The 23,685-nt window shown below is 33.5% G+C and overlaps 1 pseudogene; it reads right to left on the reverse strand.

Moving 5' to 3' along the window:
* Nucleotides 1-1,277: 1,277 nt before the first annotated feature.
* LOC149197225 (casein kinase II subunit alpha-like) overlaps nucleotides 1,278-23,685 on the reverse strand; it is a 28,155-nt pseudogene continuing 5,747 nt past the window's right edge.

A 23,685-nucleotide genomic window follows, 5' to 3' on the forward strand; every position in this document is an offset into this window, starting at 1 on the left:
GTCAAGCTCCGTGGTAGTTGCGGAATCTGTGGTAATTATGGTATGATAAAAATGGATGTTCTATTAATTAACTAGCTCTCTAGGTAAGATACCTGGAGAGTGCCCAAGCACTTCACACATACACACTGCTTACAATCAGGAGAACAACCTAATATATATAGGCTTTCTCACAATCAGGGTGGTTTGAACCACTCCCTAGATATTAGGATCTGAGATCTAAAATTAGAGTCTCAATCCTATCATCACTATAACAGTAATCTAAGTTTAGCTTTCTCCATTATCTCCAACACTCCCCCTTAATGGAGAAAGGGTACTAAACAATAACATATGCCTACTGGTCTAGTCTCAACTAGGCTTACAATTAAAACATGAAAGAAACTTGGTAACAGAGTTTTCATTTTACTCTTCTTGCAGCAGAGCCCATACTTGTTCATTTGTGGATGAGGCTTCATCTTCACTTTCTTTTCCATTAGGTAGTGCTGTATCTTCACCTCATTTCTTCCCCTGTGAAGGAAAACTTGAATTCTTATTCTCACCCTTCTAAGAATTATGGCAAGCTGGATAGGGAAATTTTCCTTCTCACTATTTTCAGTGTCAATCATCTGAATGTCAACGATGATGTTTTCATCATTCATTGATGCAACTTCTGTGTTAACTTCATAAAGACATGGTGTTTCAAGCCATGCTTCGAGAAACTTCAATTCTTCTTCAAACTTCGTTACTTTTTCTTTGTTTTTATTAGTAACATCTGCACACACAAAAATATTAATGAGATCATCATAGTTTAAATTTTCTTGAGCTTTGTTTTCTTCTACCACATCTTTGCAATCAGCTTCATTTTTCTCGTCCCCTTGATCTTCAATACTTTGTTCCTCTTCACATCCTTCCTGAAAAACAACTCGTGAGTCTTCAATCTCACGTTGTTTTAGAACATATAAAATCTCTTGATAATCATGGTCATTAATAAAACCACTATGCCTGATGAAAAAAATATCATCAAGATTAAATATATCTAAAAGTGCAAACATATTGGAAAAGTCCAGCTTATCTCGCTTTGAGATTTCTTTTCGACTCCACACAGTCCTCTAACGAGCTCCAACAAACCCATTACCACACGGGCAGGAAACTTCTCCCTTTGGCAGCTCCTCAACTGTAGAACCTTGTAGACTGTGGCTTCTGTGCCACGCAGGTCTTAGTGCCCTCGGCTTTGGTGACGAGCAACTAATCGACATCTCACAAGCTAGAAATGCTATCAGTATCTAATTTTGATGCACATATTAATGAAATGGATCTTTCTGAAAAATCATTCCTGCAAACATACAACCAAGGATCCACATATCAAGAGAATATTCATATTCTTCTAGATCTACAAGCAGTTCTGGGCCTTTAAAGTATCTGGAAGCCACCCGAACATTGTAGTCCTTTCCCAGGTGGTAAAATTCTGCAAGTCCCCAACCTATCAGGCAAAGTTTCTATTGTTGATCGTCAATCATCACATTGTGCGGCTTCACATCTTGATGCATAATGCCCTGTGTGTGGCAGTAATCTAGTGCCTTGAGAAGCTAAAAAATGTAGTAGCTTATATCATGATCTGAGAACTTTAAATCTATATTGTTTACGTATTCAAAGATCAAGCAAGGTGTCTTAGATTTTGGATCTCTAACCACATCTAAAAGTTGCACAATATTTTGTCCTCCACAAAGGTTCTGCAAAATTCTGATCTCTCTCTTAATCTTTTTCTTTTTGACAGGCTTAAGAATTTTGACAATACAGCGCTAGTTGTTGTTAGCAGTGTTGATCCCTTCAAATACCTCACTGTACTTTCCCTTGCCCGCTTTTCTCACCAGTTGATATACATCCGGATCACCCCACGGCACAACGGGAGATTCGTAATCCCAATAATTTGAAGAACGCAACACACAAAATGAAAATGCGTAGCCAAAATTGCTCCCTCCAATGCGTAGCCTTCTCAGATGGAAGCCAAAAAACACAGCCAGCACAATCGTCGCAGTTATTTTTCTCGGATCTGCGACTAGTCACAGATGTACATCTGATTCCTGCGACGATGCAGAGTCAGCCACAATGTCGACGCGATTACTCTGCAACTTCCCGCGATGATGTCACGTTCCTCAACTCATCGTACAAGCCTCTCCTTCCTGCAACTTTGTTACCATGATAAAAATACCTGGAGAGTGTATAAACACTCATACAAGATACACTCTGTATACAATCAGGAGAACAACCTAATATATATAGGCTTTCTCACAATCACGGTGGTTTGAACCACTCCCTGGATATTAGGATTTGAGATCTAAAATTAGAGTCTCAATCCTATCATCACTATAACAATAATCTAAGTTTAGCTTTATCCATTATCTCCAACATGGCAATTACTGTGGTGTAACAATGTGGTGTAGAAGTCGTGGAATAGGTAATTACAGTAATAACGGTGGGTTCAAGCTCCATGGTAATTACGGAATCGGTAATTGGGGTGGTGTAGAAGTCGTGGAATTGGTAATTATGGTAATTACAGTGGGGTCAAGCTCCGTGGTAATTACGGTGGTGGTAATTATGGAATCAATAATTGGGGTGGTGTATCAGTCATGGAATTGGTAATTACGGTGGGATCAAGCTCCGTGGTAATTACGAAATCGGTAATTGGGGTGGTGTATTATTCATGGACTTGGTAATTACGGTAATTATGGTGGGGTCAAGCTTCGTGGTAATTACAGTGGTGTAATAGTCACCGTCGAATTGGCAATTGGGGTGGTGTAGACAGTCACCGTCGAATCGGTAATTGGGGTGGTGTAGCAGTTGTTGAATTGGTAATTACCGTAATTATGATGGTGTAACAGTCACCGTCGAATCCGTAATTGGGTGGTGTAGCACTCGTGGAATTGATAATTATGGTAATTACGGTGGTGTAATTGTCACCATTGAAGCGGTGATTGGGGTGGTGTAGCAATCATGGAATTGGTAATTACCATAGTGTAATAGTCAACATCAAATTGGTAATTGAGGTTTATATGGTGTAACAGTCATCGTCAAATTGGTAATTGGTGTGGTGTAGTAATTTTGGTAATTACGGTGGTGTAACAGTCACCGTCGAATTGGCAATTGGCGTGGTGTAGCAGTTGTGGAATTGGTAATTTTGGTAATTACGGTGGTGTAACAGTCACTGTTGAATTGGTAATTGGGGTGGTGTATCAGTCGTCGAATTGATAATGATAATTTTAGTAATTACAGTGGTGTAACAGTCACCGTTGAATTGGTAATTGGGGTGGTGTAGCAGTCGTGGAATTGGTAATTTTGGTATTTACGGTCAGTCACCATCAAATTGGTAATTGGGGTGGTGTAGTAGTTGTGGAATTGGTTTACGTTGTGTAACATAATTGGGGTGGTGTAGTAGATGTGGAATTGGTAATTTTGGTAATTACGGTGGTGTAACAATCACCATCGAATGGGAAATTGGGGATGTGTAGCAATCGTGGAATTGGTAATTTTGGTAATTACGGTGGTGTAACAGTCATCGTCGAATTGGTAATTGGGGTGGTGTAGCAGTCATGGAATTGGTAATTTTGGTAATTATGGCGGTGTAATAGTCACTATCGAATCGGTAATTGGCATGGTGTAGCAATGGTGGAATTGGTAATTTTAGTAATTACATGGAATTGGTAATGTTGGTACAGTGTGGAATCGGTAATTGGCGTGGTGTAGCAATGGTGGAATTGGTAATTTTAGTAATTACAGTGGTGTAACCGCCCAATTGATAATTGGGGTGGTGTAGTAATTGTGGAATTGGTAATTTTGGTAATTACTATGGTGTAAGAGTAGCCCTTCAATTGGTAATTGGGGTGGTGTAGCAGTCGTGGAATTGGTTGACGGTGGTGTAACATAATTGGGGTGGTGTAGGAGACATGGAATTGGTAATTTTTGTAATTACAGTTACCATCGGATTGGTAATTGGGGTTGTGTAGCACTCATGGAATTGGTAATTTTAGTAATTATGGTGCTGTAACAGTCACCCTGGAATTGGTAATTGGGATTGGGGTTGTGTAGCACTCATGGAATTGGTAATTTTAGTAATTATGGTGCTGTAACAGTCACCCTGGAATTGGTAATTGGGATGGTGTAGCATTCGTGGAATTGGTTTACGGTGGTGTAACAAAATTGGGGTGGTGTAGCATTCGTGGAATTGGTAATTTTGGTAATTACAGTGGTGTAACAGTCATCGTTGAATTGGTAATTGGGGTGGTGTAGCAGTAGTGGAATTGGTAATTGTGGTGGTGTAGCAGTCATCGATCTCTATCTCCAAATCCGTGAACCACATAGAAAATTTTATCATTTTAAAATTAAGTAATAATTATTATTTTTGTGACGAGTGGAATTGGTAATTGGGGTGGTTTCATACTCACGTTGACACATGGTTTAATTCCGTCCACTGAATATTAAGTGCACCACACTCACTCTTAAAGTTAACGCAAGTGAAATTTAAACAAAATATATATATAACATGCTTTGTTGAATATTTTACATCATGAAAACTAAATTACCATTATAAATATTAAGTGCACCACACTCAGTCATTATAAATATTAAGTGCACCACACTCAGTCTTAAAGTTAACACAAGTGAAATTTAAACCAAAAATAGTATATATAACATGCTTTGTTGAATATTTTACATCGTCAAAACTAAATTAAACAAATATTACTCTATTAAAATATAAAGTATATACCAAATTCACTTTTCCAATTATATTTCATTATTTTAAAAAATTTATATAAATTTCAACATCTATAAATATAATTATAATAAAAATTATCATGGAATACAATTACTTAATTTACAAATCTTATAGAGTGGACATTCTATGATAAACATTTATGTTTTAGATTATGTATTATAATTTTCCTTATTTATAGAATAAACATTTATATACTATTTTTGTAATATTTTCCTAATTGGTTTAGATTTATTTTAATTTTAGATTTACAAAGTGTATAGAGGGATCAAATCTCTTTTCACTCTAAAAGAGATTCGCACCTCAAGAAATTTGATCTCCCTTATGATTGGTAGATCTAGAATTAAGATAAATCTAGGTTGGTTTAGTTATTAAGTATAATTATAATTATTAATTTTATTTTATTTTTAATGTAATTTGACAGAATCAAAATGTTTTAATTAATAATGATAATTGCTAATTTTATTTTATTTTGTTTATTAATTATTTGATTTAATTATTATTTTTATGAGTTAGCATAAAGTGATATTTACAGGTGGATTTGTCTAGTACAAATATTTTGTGGATGTAATTATAATTACTAATTATATTTTGTTTTGTTTATTAATTATTTATTTCAATTTAATGGAATTTTTTTTTACAAGTTAGCAAAAAGTGACTTTGTGAATGTAGCAGTCATCGATCTCCAGATCTCGTGAATGTGAATCACAAAGAAAAAAAATCATCATTTTAAAATTAAATAATAATAATTATTTTTTATGATCAGTGGAATTGGTAATTGGGGTGGTTTCATACTCATGTGACACAAGGTTAATTCTATCTACTAATACCATTATAAAGTTAACACAACTCAAATTTAAACCAAAAAAATTATATATAACATGCCTTGTTCAATGTTTTACATCCTAAAAACTAAATTTAAAAAAAAAAAAAAATATTATTATTAAAAAATAAAGTGTATAAAAAATTCACTTTAACAACTATATTTCATTATTTTAAAATTTGTATATTAATTTCAACATATATAAATATAAATATAATAAAAAATTATCATGGAATACAATTACTTAATTTACAAATTTTATAGGTTGGAAATTCTATGATGAACATTATTTTTAACTCATGTATTATAATACTTAATTTACAAATTTTATAAGTTGAAATTCTATGATCATTTATTTTTAACTCATGTATTATAATTTTCTTTATTTATAGAATAAATACTTATATAACATTGTTGTGATATCCTTTAAATTGGTTTAGATTTATTTTAATTTTGGATTTACTAAGTGTTGAGAGGGATGAAATCTATTTTCAGTTTAAAAGAGATTTGCACCTCAAAAAAATTGATCTCTCTTGATGATTGATAGATCCAAAGTTAAGATGGATCTATGTTGGTTTAATTATTAAGTATAATTATAATTATTAATTTTATTATTTTATTTTATTTTGATTTTAGTTTTAATGTAATTTCACCGAGTCAAAATGTTTGATTAATAATTATAATTAATAATTTATTTTGTTTTATTTATTAATTAATTATTTTATTTTAATATAATCTTGAGTTAGTCAAAATGTCTACATAGCATAACAAGACATGATAGGATATTATAACATTTCTTACATACCGTGCTGGGGAGCATCTCTCAGTGTAATTAGTAAGTGTGTAGTCTCCTTTTGAGATGACCAAGTGGTTGGTTATATGGGATGTTATCTCTTCCACATAGTTTCAAATGCCACGGGGGAGATCTTTGGTCATTTGTGATAAGGCTCAAGGAGTAGGCTCCCACGCCCTTATGGAGTCTCGACTATTACTAAGTCATAAATTCTTGGTATATCTTGCTTACGGACTATTGGAGATATTCCTAGTGTTACAATGAAAGCTACTATATTTGATCATGAACTACTCCCAAATTACTCCAACAAGTTACAAATTCATCATAGTAAAAAAAATTTGTATTTATAACTTCATTTTTTAAGTTTCTATATAACATTATATTAATGTATAAACTTTACTAACTTATTGACTTTTCGAAGTTAAACGCTTCAAATTTTGATATAAAAATTTTATTCATTTGTAAATATTTGGGATGAAAAGGAGAAAATATAATAACAGACCCCCCCTAGAACAGGCTCAAGAGATCGCAGACCTGCAAATTTTGAAGAAAAGGGACTCGATGTTGGGTATGAATTCCTCACTTCCTCCTTCCTCCTTCCTCTTTTACTTCTGATGTTGTTTCCTCACCCTGTATGAATATTTCATCCCTCATGTCCTCTACCACCTGTTCAATATCTGATCTTCAAAATATTGCATCCCCCCCCTACTATTCCCATTTTTTCCCCTAATTACCCCTCAAGTAATATGTCTCCTATCTAAAATATACCATTTATGTTGGGTGGTTCTCTTCTCCCCTAGGCCCTTGTGGTCTCTTATCCATATTGCTTGTGTTCTTAGGTTTCCCATAAAGTCGTTGATGACTTAACATTGGCATACTTTGTTCTTGAATTGGGTGGAGGCCTGAGGCTTTTAGATGACGCTTTTCCACACAGCTCGAGAAAGGGAAGAAAATCCTTCATATCACTAGCCATGAAACAATCATCATCGAAGGTTAAATCAATAATGAATAAATCCATCCTTGGGGAACTTAGAGCTTAGGACCTCGCTAAGATCTCGGGATGAGAATCTTATCTTGGAACATCAAGGGTTGGCCAACCCCAAAAAAAGTTGGCCCTAAAAAGATTAGTTTTGACTTTATCCCCTTAGGTTATCTTTCTTTAAGAAATGATGGTTGAAGGCTCCAAAGCATAATCAATTCTCTCTGGCCCTCTCCCCAAGTAGTCTTTTGCGACACTAATGTTGCTAGAAAACCTGGAGGGCTCATTTCAAGCTAGCAGACCTTCCCATGTGTTGTGTTGTGGCATGGGCTTCCTCTTCTTGCCTAGCTACATCTCTCTTTGACAAGGCCAATAGATTCTTTTTCATTGGTCTAAATATTTACAACCCTTACGCTAACAGGAAGCCCTTTTGGTAGAACATTTTTAATATGTCATGTTTTGGATCAGATCTTTTATGCATTGTGGGTGACCTAACTTTCACCATGGGTCAATCAGAAATATGGGGGCATTCAAACCATGATGATTCCTTAGCTAATTATTTTGTGGATATTCTAGAATTAGTGATTCTGGTGGACATCCTCCCTTCAAATATCCTTCCCACCTAGTCAAACAACAAAATTGGGGATGACCACATAGCAAAGAGGATGGAATGTTTTCATTTTGGAAGGTTGCTTGGATCAAATTTTCAAATTAGGCTATGGATAACCTCCGAAGGGGAGTTTGATCATAACCCTATCATTATCGATTTGAAAATAGGGTCATATAAGCCAGTGAGCCCTTTCAAGCTAAACAAAGGATGGTTAGAAGACCCCTCCATTATGGAAAAAATATGAGAGTCCAGAGTTTTCTACAAACTAGAACATGGTCCCTCCTCCCGCCGCCCAACCCCCCCCCCCCACCAACAATTCAGTTTCAGGAGAATTTAAAAAGAAAAAAGAAAACCATAACTATCTGGGCCAAGGAAAACATAATTTAGGACGAGAAACTAATAATTGAAGTGGAGAAGAGCTTGCAAGACCTCCTTGAAAATTTGGACAATTCAATCTTCTCAGAAGAACAAAAAAAATCCTAAAATCTCTTGAGAAAAAGAGGAGGAACCTTATACTCAATAAGGAAAAGGAGTGGATATTTACAAGCAAAGATTTATGGCTTCAGGTGGGGGATGAAAACACTTAGTTTTTTCATAGAGTGGCCAATCATAAAAATGTTACTAATACTATTTGGGAAATTACAAAATTTGATGGCTCAAAAGCCTCCACCTTCAAGGACATAGCCAGTGAAGGATGCTCCTATTTCAGAGATATCTTAAAAAATAATGAAAATGAAAATATAGAGAAAATTATATTTATTGTTGACTTCATCCCAAGGTTTGTAAATGAAGAAGAAAACTTGGATCTTATGAGGGAGGTCACTAAATAGGAGCTAGAAATGGTACTAAATAGTTTTCAAAAAGATAAAAGTCTTGGGTTGGATGGACTCCCCATTGAAGTTATTTGGCTTGCTTTAAATTCATTGGTGAGGCCTTGAAAAGAGTTATAGAGTACTCCAGATTAAATGGAAGGATCATTTCTCCTTTTAATTCCATTTTCTTGTCCCTCATTCGAAAAAAACATTTAAGGTTGATTCCTTTGATAAATTTCATCCCATCTCCCTATGAGTTTCCATTTTCGAGCACAACTCCCTTGAGCAATTCAATTTTTTGAAACATCATCAAGTCCATGAGGCTATTGGTCTAGCACAGGAGGCTCTTCACTTCCTTCACATACAAAAAAAAAGGCCATCATCTATAAAGTGGATTTATGAGAAGCCTTTGACAAGGGTGGATTGGATAAATATCAAGTTGTTGTTACTTTATTTGTGGCTCAATACACAATTTGTATATTAGATATATGGTCTATCAACTCCTCCACCATGGCCCTATTAATCAATTCCTATGTTTCCCCTTTTTTCAGTCCTCAGAGTGGACTTCATCAAGGATTCCCCTATCCTCTCTTCTCTTCCTCCTCGTCATAGAAGCTCTATTTAGAGCCATTCTGGATGCAAAACAGAGACATCTTATAAAAGGTATCTCTATCACACAAAATTGCTCCCTCATGCATCTCTTATTCTTAGATGATATTATTATTTTTTTAGCTTTGGACTATGGCAGCCTCCATGTTATTAATCACGTTTTGGATACCTTCTCCTTGTCCACTAGAATGAAGATAAATCATGAAAAATATACCCTTCTTGGGTGTGCACTTGATCAAGGAGAAGTTGACATTTTCAATGGGATTCTCTCAAAATCGCCTCTCCCTTTTGGGGGCCCTTTGAAATATTTGGGTTACATGCTTAAGCCAAACAATCATAGGAAAGTTGATTGGGCTTGGCTCATTGCAAAAGTGAAACTCAAAATTAGAAGTTGGTATAATAAATGGCTCTCTAGAGTTGGTAGACTAGCATTACGTAGATTTGTATTGCAAGATATTTCGGTGTATTGGGTCTCTATAATTTAGATTCCAAAAGGTACTCTAAATAAGATCAAGAAAATATCTATGAGATATCTCTAAGCAAGACAACAAGATAGAAAACTTTTTCATTGTGATTCAATCTTCACTTATGTATATAAGAGACTAGGTATCATATTACATCGAGAATCTATTCCACAAAATTGACATTTATCTCATAGATAAGGAAATCTCTTTCAACAAAAAAGTAAAAACCTTGGACTTGATTGTGCAACTTGGACTATTTCTTTCATACTTATATTAGGCCTCAATCATCATTCAAATGTTAAGGATGTATCTCCTCATCATCATGCCTGATAGAATATCAGGCTTAGAGAAGCTTGGATCATCATACAAAGTTCATATCATAATCAACTCAGATCACTGAGCTTAGACTTGGATCATGACATTGAACCAAAGACTTATGTGTCACAAAATTCAGTTCACTTTGTTACATATTTAATCTTTGAATCATTGCTAATTGTATTGCACAACCATGCTACATATGATACCAAAATTTGGACTCCTGTCATGAAAACCAGTTTATGACTTTGTGCTACATTCATTTTGAGAAGTGTATAATCCCTGAATGGCGTCATCCACTACAAGTGGCATCCTCTATCATACCTGCAACTTCTATTGTATGAATTCACGATACATATGACCAAAATTAGTTGAATGTCAAGAACTCGTTGACAAAGAATTTAAACAACCACTATCGAACCATAATGTCGAGGAAATTGTAACTAAGAAATCATAGATAATTCACGAGTGATCCATAACCAATAAACAATGAATCATACTCTTACTAAAAAAACGAATCATACTAGTGATTTGTAACCAAGAAAAGGAACTCAAATGGGCCACAGAGAAGTTCCAGAGATAACCTTGGATGCTTAATTCGTCAAACTCCAGATTTTGGGTTCATAAAATTCGCACATATGGATCACATTGTTGCACTCCCCGTTAATGGCGGTGTTGATCCAACGTTCCCCTGTGTTTCGTGGCATGTGCTTAACACTAGCGATGTGTCTGTTTACTAACACCTGTGGGTTTTGGTGTAGCAACAATTGTGTCTCTGACAACGGGTATCAGAGCTAGGGTCGAATATCCACTGTGAAAACCGCTTAGTGCCATCGCCTTACTTTGGGAGCATTCGTTAAAATGTTGGTTGTTACTCCTGGAGCTGTTGAAGGATCTGTCCAGGAAATAGCTGAGGAATGCTGGAACTAAAAGATAGTTGCTGCTAGAAAAACAAGGTCGTGGACCTATGTTGAAACGTGTTGCTGGAGTTTGAAAGGTGGAGATCTGTGGAGATTGGAGTTGAAACATGGTGTTTGTAAGTTTTTTTTTACATCAAGCTTGCACGTATACGTCAATTTTTTTCTCAAACCAACATATGTATGTGTGAAATGTGAAAAGTTTAAAACATTATATATGCTTTTATATTTATTATGAAACATATATAATTATATGTTGGAATTTTGAAAAGTATATTTTAAAAAGGAGCAGGAATTTTGAAAAGGGTATTGTAAAAAGAGGAAGGTCATTATTACTAAATTTTAAAGAGTAATAATTAAAGTTTTATTTTTAAGTGGAGTTTTTTGTGTTTTGGGGCATGAATTTGATTGAAAATGGAGACAAAAGTTACAAATATGGAGAAGTTGAGCAGGGCTAATTTTTCCCTATGGAAATCACAGATGGAGGATATATTGATTTTAAAGGATCAGTATTTGCCGATTGAGGGCACAACAAATAAACCCTCATCAATGAAAAATGAAGAGTGGAATAAGATAGATAGAAAGGCAATTGTAACAATCCACCAATATTTAGCAAAGAATGTTTATTTCAATGTGTCCAGAGAAAAGACGGCTGAAGGATTATGGACGAAGCTCCATGATCTATATGAGAATAACACAGCATCAAACAAAGTTTTCTTGATGAAGAAGCTTTATAATCTCAAAATGAAGGAGGGTTCTTCAGTCGCTAAGCACTTGAATGCATTTAATATTATTACTAATCAACTTGCCTCTGTTAAAATCATTTTAGATGATGAAATTAGAGCTATTTTACTAATGTGTTCTATGCTAGACAACTGGGAAAATTTAATTGTAGCTATGAGCACTTCAAAAACTATAGGGACCCTGAAGTTTGATGATGTAAACAGTAGTTTAATGAATGAGAAGCTGTGACGCAAGTCAATTGCAGAAAACTAGGGAGGAGAGGCTCTAGCTCTAGCTGATCGTAGTAGTAGAATGGATCGAGGCCGGCAAGGGTGATCAAGATCAAGAAGCCGATCAAAATAAAGGAGAGAAAGAATCATCTGCTTTCATTGTGGCAAACCTGGGCACATGAAGAAATAATTTCGATTTGGAAGAAAGGACAAAAGGATCAGAGACCGTCTAGTACAAATCACAAGTCATCCAACACAAATGAAGGTGAGACTACTACTGTAGCCACAGATGGTGATGCGTTGTTTACTGTTTCAGTAGAGGATGCATGTGTATATACATCTAGCAGTAGCTTTGATTGGATCCTTGACTCTGGGGCATCTCACCATGTAACCCCATGCAAAGATAGTTTTGTTTCATATAATCCCGATGATTATGGTAGAGTGCATTTGGGGAATAATCATTTTTGCAATATTGTTGGAGTGGGAGATGTCTAGATCAAGATGAAATATGGACAAGATATATTGTTGAAACAGGTCAGGCATGTACCAGAAATGCACATGAGTTTAATCTCTATGGGATGACTAGATGATGAAGGCTATTCGACAAGCTTTGGAAAAGGAGGCTGGAAAATTAGAAAAGGTGCATTGGTTGTAGCCAAAGGACCCAAGACATGGACATTATACACATTGAAGACACTGATAGGAAAATCAGAATTGTCTGTTGTCACAAAAGAAGGAAATTCAGTAGATCTGTGGCATAAGCGTTTGGGTCACATGAGTGAGAAGGGCTTAAAAATCCTTGTTGATAAAAATTTATTGTCAGGTTTGAAATCCTACATTCTTGATCTTTGTGAGCATTGTATATATGGTAGACAAAGAAGGGTTTAATTCCTTAGAGGTGGCCATGACAGAAAGAAAAATGTGTTAGAATTGTTACACTCAGATGTGTTTGGGCCTGTTAACATCAAATCATTAGGAGGAGCATAATATTTTGTAACATTTATAGATGATGCATCCAGGAAGGTTTGGGCATATACTATGAAAAATAAAGTGAAGTGTTTGGAATATTTCAAACATTCCATGTTGATGTTGAAAGAGAGATTAACAAATCGCTAAAGTGTTTAAGAATAGATAATGGTGGAGAATATTGCTCAAATGCATTTAAGGAATATTGTAACAGGTTTGGCATAAAGCATGAGAAGACTGTGCCTGGTACTCCTCAACAAAATGGTGTCACAGAAAGGATGAATCACACCATTATGGAAAAGGTGCGAAGTATGTTTTCCAATTCCGGTTTGGAGAAGAATTTTTGGGCTGAAGCAGTCAGGACCGCTTGCTACCTCATAAATAGATCTCCAACTACAGCCTTGGATGGTGGTATCCCTGAAGAAGTTTGGACTGGTAAGAATTTGAATTATTCTCACTTGAAAATCTTTGGATGTGAAGCATTCGTACATATTCCCAAAGAAAATAGAACTAAGCTAGATGATAAATCTATGAAATGCATTTTTTTGGGATATGCGGATGAAGATTTTGGTTATCGTATATGGGATCCAATCAAACATAAAATTATTAGAAGCAGGGATGTTATATTTAATGAGTCAGAAATGTTCAAGAGGACTGTAGGTGAGTTGGAGGTTAAGAATGTTATTAACAAGTTTGAAGAGCAGTAGGAAAACATACCACTAATACAAGAAAATGAGCAGCAAATTCAATAGCATGAAGAACAACAAGTGGAAAATAATGAACAACAAGAAGAAGGAATCTTGCAGGAACCTTTATAGGAAATCGAACCTGATAATGCACCACCATAGTTGGTTTGCAGATCTTCTAGGCCTCATAAGCCTTCACAAAGGTATCCTCCTTCAAACTATATTTTGTTGACTGATGAAGGTGAACCTAATTATTTTCAAGAAGCTTGTAAAGTCGAGCACAATAAAGAATGGAAGAAAGCAATGGAAGAAGAAATGAACTCTTTGCAGGAAAATAAAACTTGGGAGTTGGTAAACCTCCCAAAAGGTATAAAGGCTCTACAAAACAAATGGGTGTACAAGATTAAGCATGAAGGTGACGAAAAGAAGGAGAGGTATAAAGCAAGATTGGTGGTGAAAGGTTTTGCCGAAAAAGAAGGTATTAAATTCACTGAATTTTTCTCACCTGTTGTTAAAATGTCATCCATTAGAGTCATCCTTGGTCTACTTGCTACTTTAGACCTAGAATGTGAATAGTTAGATGTAAAAACTGCTTTCCTTCATGGTGAATTGGAGGAAGAAATTTATATGGAGCAGCCAGAAGGCTTCATAGAAAAAGGCAAAGAAGGCCTTATTTGTAGGTTGAAGAAGAGTCTCTATGGGTTGAAACAGGCACCTCGACAATGGTACAAGAAATTTGATTCATTCGTGTTGGAACATGGTTTTCAGAGGTTGGAAGCTGACCATTTTGTCTATATCAAGAGGTATGATCAAGGAAAGTATATAATATTATTGTTATATGTGGATGACATGTTGATTGTTGGGCATGATAAGAATAATATCAATAGGTTGAAGAAAGATTTGGGTAGAAAATTTGTAATGAAGGATTTGGGACCAGCACATCAGATATTGGGCATGCGGATTATGCGTGACAGGAAAAAAAAAGGTTGTGGTTGTCATAAGAAAAATATATCAAGAAGGTGCTTGACAGGTTTAACATGAAGGATGCCAAGCTAGTTGGTACACCACTTGCAGCCCACTTCAAGCTAAGTACTAAATTATGTCCTAGTGATAACAAGGAGAAAGAAGAGATGAGCAAGATTCCTTATGCTTCAGTTGTTGGCAGCTTAATGTATGCCATGGTATGCACACAACCAGACATTGCATATTCAGTGGGAGTAGTGAGTAGGTTCCTTACCAATCCAGGCAAACAAAATTGGCAAGCCGTAAAATGGATTTTGAGGTATCTCAAGGGTACTAGTCATTATTGTTTATGTTTTGGTCATGATGAGACTGTGCTTGAAGGATTTACAGATGTAGATATGGTTGGAGATATGGATACCAGAAAGTCCACTGCAGGTTATTTGTATACATTTGCAGGTGCAGCAGTATCTTAGGTGTCAAGACTACAAAGAATAGTAGCCCTCTCTACAACATAAGTAGAGTACATAGCTGCAACAGAAGCTTGTAAAGAAATGTTGTGGATGCAGCGACTCCTAGGAGAGATAGGAATAAAGCAGGACAAATATGTGTTATATTGTGATAGTCAGAGTGCCATTCACTTGGCGAAAAACCCAACATTTCATTCAAAAACCAAGAAAATTGACTTAAGGTAGCATTGGATCTGGCATGTGTTGGAGGAAGAAAAATTATCCTTGGAAAAGATCCATACAGATAGGAACCCTGCTGATATGCTCACTAAGATTCTACCATGAAATAAACATGAGTTATGTAGAGGCATGGTAGGACTCGGTGTGACTTGATGACTCTTATTTGGCTTCAAGTGGGAGAATGTTAAGTGTGAAACCAAATTCACGCAATATCCTAGATCCTTCTAGATTAGATTTTTCTAGATCTCCAGGATTCTAGATCCTCCCATAACGCCAATAGTTTCTAGATCATTCCAGATCTCCATTTGAATCACATACAGGATTCTAGATCCTTCTTCTGCCTCTATAAATTTGTAATTTCTTTGGCCAAGGAAAGCAAGCCAAGGTCTAGGCTTGTTAAGTAATGCAAAGTGATTTTTGTTCTCCAGTGATTTCTTTATCTATTCCGTTGTTTCTGACTAAGTAATCTTGTTGTTTCTCCATTTATCTGTCTTTGTGAATTATTCTCTGTTATTGCCATCTAAGTCTCTGAGTATAAATCTGCAGTGTGTTATGTATGCTTTGATCTAACACACATAAACATGAAATAATGTCATGTATAGTCTTAAAGTATACAATCCTCTATTACAACCATTCTGATTCAAATCTCTTTTAATTATTTTCCACAAAATTCATGGATCTCACACATTTCCATAGTAACATGTATAAAATCAAGGAAATTTAACACATAGATGGATGAGAGAACCACTAGGAACCTCTTTAAAATTAGGAGAGATCTATGAAGACAAAGGGATAAAAAGTTGTGAAGAGGTATGCTACAACAATATTAAGTAGTTTTTCTATTCCTCTAATTTTATTTTCTATAAACTGGAGAGTTGATATTTTTTTTGTAAACTGGAGAGTTGATCTTAATGGTGACAACAATTCTATCTCTAAATGAACCAATTAGGGTGACTTCTCTCAATTATAAAAGGATTTGGGAAGGTATCTTGTGTTCTTTTTGATCATTTACTTGTTGTTTAGAAGATTTTGTTTTTTAATTATCAGCGCTAATGATCATCTTTATGTAGAAAAGAAGTTGTCCAATTTCACAATTTGCTTGAAAGATCATCATGCTCCCAGTCTTATTTGATTCCTTGAATGTTGTATATGAGCCTGTATGTTGTAGTAGTTTGAGTTTTTGAATTGGTCAAAGGTCTTCCCACAGACCTAGTGTTAAAATTTAGACTATTATCTTTATCAGTAAAATTAATCTATTTTCTGTACAATCTCTATCTTTGTATACCTCTTATATTTTATATTATTATTCGCGGTTTTTCACAACTTATGCTCTACAGGATTTCAAGGTTTTGACCTAAAATCTTGACTAGCTCGTTGTTAATTGAACTCTGATTTTTGTCTTTTTTTAGTCTCAGTTAATCATTTATCTCATTGTGAATATCATGTTTCAGATGTATATATCTATCAACTTCTCCTTTCTATTAGTTAATATATTTGCAATGTAAATACATCCAAAACAAAAACAAAAATAATAAAATATTAGCACTTTACCTTATATATTTTGAACAAATTGTCTCATTATCTTGTTGGGATAATAAGATTCGAGGGGTTGATTAGTTTATTTTGTTTAACTTAAACCAAACTATCAACATTATTTACATGACACAAAAGTTACAATAAAATTTTCAAATTTATGGTCCAATCAAATATGTAAAAAATAACTTTTATAATAAATTTTTTTTTCAAAATTAAACATTATAAATTTCATTAACTAAATTAATAATGATAAAAAAACCAATCTAATAATCATAATAATAATAAGATTTAATTAATAATATTTGCACACAAGTACAAGGTAAGTTGATCATGCATAGCCCCAAGAGTTAGCTCAATCGGTCAAATCAGTGCCTCGCCAATCGGGAGGTCACAGGGTCAATTCCCGAAAGCTCTTGGGGTTAGGTCAGTATAGGCCGAGGGGTGTGATCCCCTTCGGGGTCGATCTACCCAGTTCTTACCGTGGACGTAGCGGCTACCCAGTGACCATGGGTATCCGTGAACCACATGTGAAAAAAAAAAAAAAAAAAAAAAAGTTGATATGCATCTTGTCGAATTAGATAATGACGTTCGACTCAATCACATGCCCTATTACAACACAACTTCTAGTCTTAAAAAATGTTACAGTTTTGGGAATACAAAACGCGTGAAATCACAAATCGGGAGAGAATATGGGTAATAATCAAATGTTTTGATCTTATCTGCAAATTATATATATTATATATAGAAGGTCATAATAGTCCTTAAAACTCCAAGAACTTGGGAATGATAAAATAAATCAAATCACATAGAGATTTGGGATTTTAAAAAATATCATTGGGCATATCTTAAATAAAAGATTTACATTCATCCATAATCTAAGTGTTGGAAATCAGGAAGACAATATTCTAGAATTTGCCAACCAACCGGCAACCACTTTCCCATTGAAATAGATTATCTTTGAGAATATACCTTGTATCAGATAATATATATTAAATATTAATTTGCAATAGTGGTGGTCAGTGAGTGTGATTTTTTATCTGGTTTGGAATATTTTAATAAATTATTATTTTAATATATATATATATATATATATATAGATATATATATAAATAAATAAGAGTTTTAAATTAAATTTAGTTGTGATGGAAAAATATTTTACTGTGAAATGTTATTATTAAAATTATAAAAAATTTAATTAAACTTCAAAAATAATTTTTATTCCAACCTCTTTTCATTAACTTCAAACTTAAAACTCTTCATTAACTTTAAACCAACTAAACTAATATTAATTTAGGAAAAAACAATACCTTTAAACTTTAACAACATATCACTTTTTCTTTAAAAATAAATAATAGACACCCCTTTTATATCACGGAGTTGTCTTTGGTGCGATTTTTTGGAGATTCCGGTGACGGAATCCGGCGGGGAAAAATGAGGTTAAATCTTGATTTGTATTATTTAAAATGATTTTTTAACTGCATATTTGGATTCAGCACCCTGAAAAACACCCCTGGGACGCTTTGATTTTGCAGAAATTAGTTATCAAACTTGCAATTTCAATAAATTGCTACCGATGTTGACCAAAAAAACCCACCAAAAAAACTTCCAAAAAACCTCTTTAAAAACAACTCCTATATTACATATCTCAATGACAAATCAGATCTCAATGACAAACCAGCATTGATCACTTGATTTTAGCGTTGAAATGTGAAAACGCAACGGCTTTTTCATAATTATACGTAAACTAAATTTATGTGATATGAATGATATCACATATCTTAATGAGAAATTTACATGTGATCTGAGTCATATCACATATCTAAAAGACAAATTTGTAATGATCTTCTGATTTTAATCTTGGAATCTAAATAACACGAGTTTTTCATCTTTCATAATCATATTTAAATTAAATTTAATTATGTGATATGATATTTTAATAGAAAATTTGTATGTATCATATACTTTAATATGTGTAATGAATGTTATATTTTAATATTTAAATATTTTAAGTTAATTTATCTATTTATTTATTTATTGATATTTAATAAAATTAGAGTTAATATAGATTTAGATTGGTTATATATAAGGGTCCGTGTAAGTGGTTTAAAGTCATTTGTGAAGTTTTTTGATATTGTTATTGGTCGTGAGTTTAACTCTTTTTTATTCCCTTAAGATGAGACTCTTTAATTAGGGTTGATGGTTTACCCAATTTACCATCCAAGAAATGTGGGGAAGTACTATGGAGTTTCTAGTGCATCCTGTGGCAGTTGATAGATCTAAAGTTAAGATGGATCTAGGTTGGTTTATAACTAAATAATGTTATATATCATTTGATTAACTCATCATTTTTAAAAAGACTTGAGGGTTAGCTCAATTGGCTGAGTCTCACCATTAAAGTAACTTTGTTGTTGAGAAGTCATAGGTTCAATTCTCTCAACACTCTTGGGGTCAAGCTTTGTTTTAGAGCAAATTATTATTGGTAATTAGGATATTAGGAGCAAATTGTATCTCTCTTTATGATTGGTAGATCTAGAGTTAAGATGGATCTAGGTTGATTTAGTTATTAAGTATAATTATAATTATTAATTTTATTTTATTTTTTTATGTAATTTGACTGAGTCAAAATGTTTTAATTAATAATTATAATTACTAACAAATTAATTTATCCAATTATTAACCCTTTGACAAGGTGGATTGGATAAATATAAAGTTGTGGCCCTATTAATCAATTACTATGTTTCCGCTTTTTTCAATCCTCAAAATGTTTTAATTAATAATTATAATTACTAACAAATTAATTTATCCAATTATTAACACTTTGACAAGGTGGATTGGATAAATATAAAGTTATTATTACTTTATCTGGGGCTTAATACACAATTTGTGAATTAGATACCATGGCCCTATTAATCAATTCCTATGTTTCCCCTTTTTTCAATCCTTAAAGGAGGCTTCATCAAGGATTCCCTCCATCCCCTCTTCTCTTCCTCCAGGTCACGGAAGCTCTATGTAGAGCCATTATGGATGCAAACATGAGACATCTTATAAAAGGTATCTCTATCACACAAAATTGCTTCCTCATGCATATTTTATTCTTAGATGATATTGTTATTTTTTTAGCTTTGGACTATGGAAGCCTCCAAACTATCAATCAAATTTTGGATAGCTTATCCTTGGCCACTAAAATGAAAATAAATCATGAAAAATGTACCCTTCTTAAGTTAAATTTAGTTTAGTTATGAAGTGGAAAAACGATTTACTAATAATGAGATGTTATTATTGAAACTATAAAAAAGTCAATTAAATTTCCATATTTTTATAAAATAATTTAATTTTCCAAAAATAATTTTTATTCTAATCTCTCCTCATTAACTTTAAACCTAAAACTCCACATTAACTTTAAATTTAAAACTTAATAAAAACTAAACTAATATTAATTTTGAAAAAAACAATACCCTCAAACTTTAACAACATATCACTTTAACAACAAATCACTTTTACCTTTTTACTTTGTGATATGAATAAACACCACATCATATCACATGTCTCAATGACAAATCTACAGTGATCACTTGATTTTAGTGTTGAAATGTGAACAACGCAAGGGTCTTTTCATAATTAGACGTAAACTAAATCTATAAAATACGAATCTTATTACATATCTTAATGAGAAATTTACATCTGATATGAGTCATATCACATATCTAAATGAAAAATGTGTAATGATCATAATTTTAACCTTGGAATCTAAATAACTCAAAGATTTTTTCATATTTAAATTAAATTTCATCCTTATTTATGTGATATGATATTTTAATAAAAAATTGTATCATATCAATGAAAAAATTATAATATATATTATATTATATTATCTAAATATCTTAAGCTAATCAAATAATCTTATTTGCATCAGAAAATTATATATTATATGTAAGGCTATAATGGTCTTTAAAACTCCAAGAACTTGAGATTTCTTTCGAAAATGTTTTTATTCAAAATAGAATCACAAAAATTTGAACACGAAAATAAATCAAATCATACAGAAATGAAGATTTTAATTTGAACACGAAAATAAATCAAATCACACAGAAATGAAGATTTTAAAAAACATCATTTGACATATCTTACATAAAAGATTTACACTCATCCTTAATCTAAGTGTTTCAAATCGGGAAGAAAGTAATCTAGAATTTGCAAACCAACCTCTTTCCCATTGAAATAAATTATCTTTGAAAATATACATAAATATTAAATTGTAGTAGTGGTAGTTAGTAAGTATATTTTTTTATTTGGTTAGGATATATATATATATATATAGAATTGAATTTATTTATTAAATAAAAAATAATTTATTTATTATAAAATATATTATTAACAAAATCATAAAAAATTGATTAACTTTTCTTTTCTTTAAACTTTTTATTAATTTTACAACTCAAACTTGATAGAAACTAAACAACACTCAAATCTAACGGATATCAATTAAGAAAAACAATATCCTCAAACTTTAACAACATATCACTTTTAACTTAAAAGTAAATAGCTTTTAAGAATAAAAACCACATCATATCTGCACTAATCCCTTGTTTTAGTGTTGAAATGTGAACAACCCTAGGGTTTTTTCATATTATACGTAAACTAACTTTATATAATATGAATCATATCACATATTTTAATGAGAAATTTGTATGTGATATGAGTCCTATCACATAATTAACAAATGTGTTGTGATCATTTGATTTTACTCTTGGAATCTAAATAACACAGGAAGTTTTTTTCATAATAGGTAAATTAAATTTTATCATTATTTATGTGATATGATATTTTAATAGAAAATGTGTTTTATAGTATATATTTTAGTAAAAAAATTGTAATGAATGTTATATTGTATTATTGAGTCTACGGGGCTTTGGATTGATGGTGAATGGGTGTACTGTTAAGGCACTCTTTGTGATAGGTCACTAGTTCAAATCCCCATGGGTGCTTACCTACCAAAAAAGCCCCACGAGGGTAGGCGAGTTGGTAATCACAATGCAGTGAAGTTCGTTAGAAAGGAGGGCTCCGTACTGAAGGTCATGAGTTCAAATTCCTCGGACTAACCCTGGAGCTGTATAGAGGGGCGAGCGCAGCTCCTAGTGGTTATAGAGGTAGAGGTCAGAATCAACCCCATGTAACGCGAGTCGCGAGGCTGCCCCTGTTGCCGATTCCACTGTAATAAAAAAAAGAATGTTATTTCGTATTATTTAAATATTTTAATTCAATCATCTATCTATTTATCTATATATATATATATATATATAGATATATGCTTTAAAGATTGGTGTAAGTGATTAGATTAGTTGTGAAGTTTATTTTTATATTATTGTTGATAACGGGTTTGATTTTCTTTGATTCTTTTAAGGTAAGGTGTTGTAATTAGAGCAAACAATTTACTTATATTATCTATTTTAATGAAAAAATGTATGAATATTATGGTGTATTATCTAAATATTTTAAGTTGGTCAAATAAAAATAATCTCTCTCTCTCTCTCTCTCTCTCTCTCTCTCTCTCTCTATATATATATATATATATATATATATATATATATATATATATATAACCAACCTAGATCCATATTAACTCAAGTTCTATCAAGTGCCAAGAGGGATGAAATATGTAGGTGCAAACCTCTTTCTTTAGTGTAAAAGAGATTTGATCTCTCTCCGCACTTGATAGATCTGAAATTAAAGTGGATCTAGGTTGGTTTATAACTAAATAATGTTATATATCAATTGATTAACTCATTATTTTTAAAAATGCTGAGGATAGCTCAATTGGTCCAGTCCTGTCATTAAAGTACCTTTGCTATTGAGAGGTGATGGGTTCAATTCTCTTAACACTCTTCGAGTCAAGCTCCATGGTTGAGTTGGCACAAAGTCTGGAATTAGTAATTGGGGTGGTGTTCTCTTAACACTCGGGTCAAGCTCCATGGTAATTACAGTAATTATGGTGGTGTAACAGTCACCATCGAATCGATAATTGGGGTGGTGTAGACAGTCATCGTTGAATCGATAATTGGGGTGGTGTAGTTGCTCTGTGGTAATTATGGTGGTGTAACAATACGGTCGAATCGGTAATTTGGGTGGTGTAGACAGTCATCGTCGAATCGGTAATTGGGGTGGTGTAGTAGTCATGGAATTGGTAATTACGGTGGTGTAACAATCACCATCGAATTGGTAATTGGGGTGGTGTAGACAGTCATCGTCGAATCGGTAATTGGGGTGGTGTAGTTGCTCCGTGGTAATTATGGTAATTATGGTGGTGTAACAGTGACTATTGAATTAGTAACTAGGGTGGTGTAGATAGTCACCGTCGAATTGGTAATTGGGGTGGTGTAGCAATCGTGGAATTCGTAATTATGGTAATTACGGTGGTGTAACAGTCACTGTCGAATCGATAATTGGGGTGGTGTAGTAGTCATGGAATTAGTAATTACGGTAATTAATGTGGTGTAACAGTCATTGTCGAATCGGTAATTGGGGTGGTGTAGCAATCATGGAATTGGTAATTACAATAGTGCAATAGTCACCGTAAAATTGGTAATTGGGGTTATGATGGTGTAACAATCACCGTCAAATTGGTAATTGGGGTGGTGTAGTAATTTTGGTAATTACGGTGGTGTAACAATCACTGTCGAATTGGTAATTGGGGCGGTGTAGTAGTCGTGGAATTGGTAATTTTGGTAATTACGGTGATGTAATAGTCGCCGTCAAATTGGTAATTAGGGTGGTGTAGTAGTCATGGAATTGGTAATTTGGTAATTACGATGGTTTAACAGTCATCATTGAA

This window comes from Pinus tabuliformis, chromosome 2_2 (genome assembly GCF_031772625.1).
Source record: "Pinus tabuliformis cultivar Carrire ecotype Pingquan chromosome 2_2, CPIR1, whole genome shotgun sequence".
NCBI lineage: Eukaryota > Viridiplantae > Streptophyta > Pinopsida > Pinales > Pinaceae > Pinus > Pinus tabuliformis.